Here is a 5,000-nt window from a genome sequence, read left to right on the forward strand (position 1 = left end):
ACTGTAAATTCATTATCATCTTATAAATGATGTCTACTAAACCCTTTTGATAAGGATTAAGGGCTAAAATTCTATCTGTAATGTCCAATGGACATTCTTTCGAAAAAGACTGTAATTCATTATACAAAAAATTTCTAACTTACAAATATCTAAAAAAAAATGGGTTTTAGGTAAATTATATTTATTAGATAGCTGTTCAAAGGACATAATGTTATCATCCAGAAACAGATCACGAAAACATGTTTTCCATAAAAGAAAAGCTTGATCCATAGATGAAGGCCGAAAAAAATAATTAGATATTATAGGACATGATAAAATAAATTTATTCAAACCAAAAAATTTACAAAATTGAAACCAAATTTGTAATGTATATCTGACTATAGGATTAGTTATCTGTTTATTCAATTTGAATAAAGAAAAAGGAAGTGAAGATCCTAAGATTGAAATCAGTGAAAAATCTTGCACAGATTTACATTCCAAATTTACCGATTGTGGGCAAGTAGCTATAGTCCATTCTTGTGTCCAAAATATTAGATACCGTATATTGACTGCCCAATAGTAAAATCTTAAGTTTGGTAAAGCCAAGCCGCCCTCCTTCTTAGGCTTCTGTAAATATTTTTTACCCAATTTAGGATTTTTGTTCTGCCACAAGTAAGAAGATATTTTAGAGTCAATAGTATCAAAAAAAGCTTCAGGAATAAAAATTGGTAATGCTTGAAATAAATATAAGAATTTAGGTAGTATCATCATCTTAATAGCATTAACTCTACCAACCAATGACAAAGATAGTGGAGACCACCTAATAGCAAGTTGCTGAATTTGATCAATTAAAGGTAAAAAATTAACCTTAAATAAATCTTTATGTTTTTTAGTAATTTTAATACCTAGGTAAGTAAAATAATCTGTAACAATTTTATATGGTAAATGTTTATAAATTGGAACTTGCATATTTAATGGAAATAGTTCACTCTTGTTAAAATTCAATTTAGAACCAGAAAAATTACTAAATTGAGCAAGCAAAGACGAAATAGCAGGGATAGATCTTTCAGGGTCAGATATATATAATAACAAATCATCAGCATATAATGATACTTTATTCGTCCTCTCCCCATGGGTGATACCCAGAATATTAGGTGATTCACGAATAGCTATAGCCAACGGTTCTAAAGCAATGTCAAATAGTAAAGGACTTAAAGGGCAACCTTGCCTTGTACCACAAAATAGCTGAAAAAAAGGGGATCTTTGATTATTGGTAAAAACCAAAGCTAAAGGTTTATGGTATATTAATTTAACCCATGATATAAATTTTGAACTAAAATTAAATTGTTGCATTGTAGTAAATAAATATGGCCATTCAACTCCATCAAATGCTTTTTCAGCATCTAAAGAAATAACACATTCTGGTATTTTAGATGAAGTATAAATAATATTAATTAATTTTCTAATGTTAAAAGATGAATAGCGATTTTTAATAAATCCAGTCTGATCTTCAGAAATAATTCGAGGTAATATATTTTCTAATCTAATAGCCAAAATTTTACTAAAAATCTTAAAATCCGTATTTAATAAGGATATAGGCCGATAGGATGCACATTCAGTAAGGGTCTTTATCTTTTTTAGGAATTAGAAGCTTCATAAAAAGATTGTGGTAATTTACCTACACTTAATGCATCTTTAAAAATTTTACAAAGCCAAGGAAAGTATAGAAGAAAACCATCTACAGGAAAACCATCTGGACCAGAAGCTTTACCAGAATTCATTTTAAAAAATAGCCTTTTCTATTTCAGACTCCGTAATAGGTGTATCTAAAATTACGTTATCCTCAACAGTTACTTTTGGAATATTCAATTTCCTTAAAAATTCATTTATTATAGAAGAGTCCTTAGTGAATTCTGATTGATATAAGGAGTTATAAAAATCTTGAAAGGCTCTATTTATCTCTTTGTGGTCGATCGTCAGAGTACCATCTTGTTTACGAATCCTAGTAATCTGTCGTTTATCCGAAACAATTTTCAAGACCGATCCTGTTACTGCTATCCGAATGTGCTGCTACTTCATCTTTTATGATTGACTCCAGCATCTTCCCCACCACTGATGTCAGGCTAACTAGTCTATAATTCCCTGTTTTTTCTCTCCCTCCTTTCTTAAAAAGTGGGATAACATTAGCTATCCTCCAATCCACAGGAACTGATCCTGAATCTATAGAACATTGGAAAATGATTACCAATGTGTCCACAATTTCTATAGCCACCTCTTTAAGTACCCTGGGATGCAGACCATCAGGCCCTGGGGATTTATCAGCCTTCAGTCCCATCAGTCTACTAAACACCATTTTCTGCTTAATGTGAATTTCCTTCAGTTCCTCCGTTAGCCGAGGTCCTCTGGCCACAATAACATCCGGAAGACTGTCTGTGTCTTCCCTAGTGAAGACAGATCCAAAGTACCTGTTCAACTCGTCTGCCATTTCCTTGTTCCCCATAATAAATTCACCCGTTTCTGTCTTCAAGGGCCCAACTTTGGTCTTAACTTATTTTTTTCTTCTTCACATACCTAAAGAAGCTTTTACTATCCTCCTTTATATTCTTCGCTAGCTTACCTTCACACCTCATCTTTTCTCCCCATATTGCCTTTTTAGTTATCTTCTGTTGCTCTTTAAAAGTTTCCCAATCCTCTGGCTTCCCACACATCTTTGCTCTGTTATACTTCTCTTTTATTTTTATACTGTCCTTGACTTCCCTTGTCAGCCACAGTCGTCCCTTACTCCTCTTAGAATTTTTCTTCCTCTTTAGAATGAACTGATCCTGCACCTTCTGCATTATTCCCAGAAATATCTGCGTTCCACATGCCCACCATTCTCTGTGGGGAAAATCCTACCCCGACATCTGCTCGATACCCATTTCCACGCACCTTAAAACCATGCCCCCTCGTGTTAGCCGTTTCAGCCCTAGGAAAAGCCTCTGGCTATCCACACAATCAATGCCCTCATCATCTTATATACCTCTATCAGGTCACCTCTCATCCTCCATCACTCCAAGGAGAAAAGGCCAAGTTCACTCAACCTATTTTCATAAGTTACACTCTCCAATCCAGGCAATATCCTTGTACATCTCCTCTGCACTCTCTCAATAATGTCCACATCCATCCTGTAGTGAGGCGACCAGAAGTAAACACAGTACTCCAAGTGGGGTCTGACCCTTGGTCTTATATAGCTGTTATATTACTTCAGTTTTTGAACTCAATCCCTTGGTTGATGAATGCCAACATACAACGCCTTCCTAACAAAACTGTCAGCCTGTACAGCAGCTTTGAGTGTCCTATGGACATGGACCCTAAGATCTCTCAGATCTTCCACACTGCCAACAGTCTGACCATTTATATTATATTCTGTCTTCAAATTTGGCCTACTAAAATGAACCACTCCACACTTATCTGGGTTGAGGTCCATCTGCCACTTTTCAGCCCAGTTCTTCATCCTATTGATGTCCCGCTGTAACCTCTGACAATCTTCCACACTATTCACACCACCACCAGCCTTGTGCCATCAGCAAACTTACAAACCCATCCTTCTAATTCTTTTTCCAGGTCATTTATAAAAATCACAAAGAGGCTGGGTCCCAGAACAGATCCCTGCAGAACACCACTGGTCACAGCCTTCCATGCAAAGTATGAGCCATCTACAACCATCCTTTGCCTTCTGTGGACAAATCAATTCTGGATCCACAAAGCAAGGTCTCCTTGGATCCCATACCTTCTAACTTTCTGAAGGAGCCTTGCATAGTGAACCTTATCAAATGCCTTACTGAAATCCATATACACTATATCCACTGTTCAACCTTCATCAATGTGTTTTGTTACATCCTCAGAGAATTAAATCAGGCTCATAAGGCACGACTTGCCCTTGACAAAGCCATGCTGACCATCCCGAATCAGATTATGTCTCTCCAAATGCTTATAAATCCTGCCTCTCAGAATCTTATTCAACAACTTGCCCACCACTGAAGTCAGACTCACAGGTCTATAATTTCCTGGCTTATCTCTACTCCCTTTCTTGAACAAGGGAACAAGATTTGCAAACCTCCAATCCTTCCGTACTTCTCCTGTCCCTATTGATGAAACAAAGATCATCACAAGAGGCTCAGCAATCTCCTCCCTCGCTTCCCACAGTAGCCTGGGGTATACCTCATCCAGTCCCAGTGACTTACCTAACTTGATGCTTTTCAAAAGCTCCAGCACATCCTTTTTCTGAATGTCAATATTCTCAAGCACTTCAGTCCACTATAACTCATCCTCACAATTAGCAAGGTCTTTCCCTGGGGAATACTGAAGCAAGGTATTTGTTAAGTAACTCTGCTACCTCCTCCTGACTCCATGCACATGTTCCCTTCTCAAGGCCCCTTCTGGCTCTCCTAGTTCCATTCTTCTAGCAACCTTGTAATTTTCTAAAGCTCTAACAGTACCTAGTTTCTTGAACCTTTTGTAAGCTTTTCTTTTCTTAACTAGATTTTCCACATTCTTTGTACACCATGGTTCTTTTACCCTACCATTCTTTCCCTGCCTCAATGGAACATACCTTTGCAGAACGCCATGTAAACATTTGCCAAATTTCCACCATGCATTTCCCTGAGAATATCTGGAACTAATTTATGCTCCCAAGTTCCTGCCTGATAGCATCAGATTTCCTCCTACCCCAATTAAATGTTTTACCAAATTGTCTGTTCCTATCCCTCTCCAGCGCTATGGTGAAGGAGGCAGAGTTGTGGTCACTTCCTCCAAAGTGCTCTCCCACTGAGAGATCTGACACCTGATCAGGTTTATTTCCCAATACCAGATCAAGTACAGGCTCTAGTTGGCTTATCTCCACCTTGCTTCAGGAAACCTACCCGAACACACCTTACAAACTCCACCCCATCTAAACCCCTTGTGCTAAGGAGAAGCCATCAATATTCGGAAAGTTAAAAATCTCACATCACAACAACCTTATTAAATTGCACCATTCCAGG

General features: G+C 37.5%; 1 protein-coding gene across 5 annotated transcripts in view; it reads right to left on the reverse strand.

Annotated features, from left to right (window-relative positions):
- The window catches only part of LOC132402945 (utrophin-like), a 477,671-nt gene that overhangs the window by 377,884 nt on the left and 94,787 nt on the right, over positions 1-5,000 (reverse strand). The window lies entirely within an intron of this gene.

The sequence above is a fragment of the Hypanus sabinus genome, chromosome 12 (genome assembly GCF_030144855.1).
Source record: "Hypanus sabinus isolate sHypSab1 chromosome 12, sHypSab1.hap1, whole genome shotgun sequence".
In the NCBI taxonomy this organism is placed as follows: domain Eukaryota; kingdom Metazoa; phylum Chordata; class Chondrichthyes; order Myliobatiformes; family Dasyatidae; genus Hypanus; species Hypanus sabinus.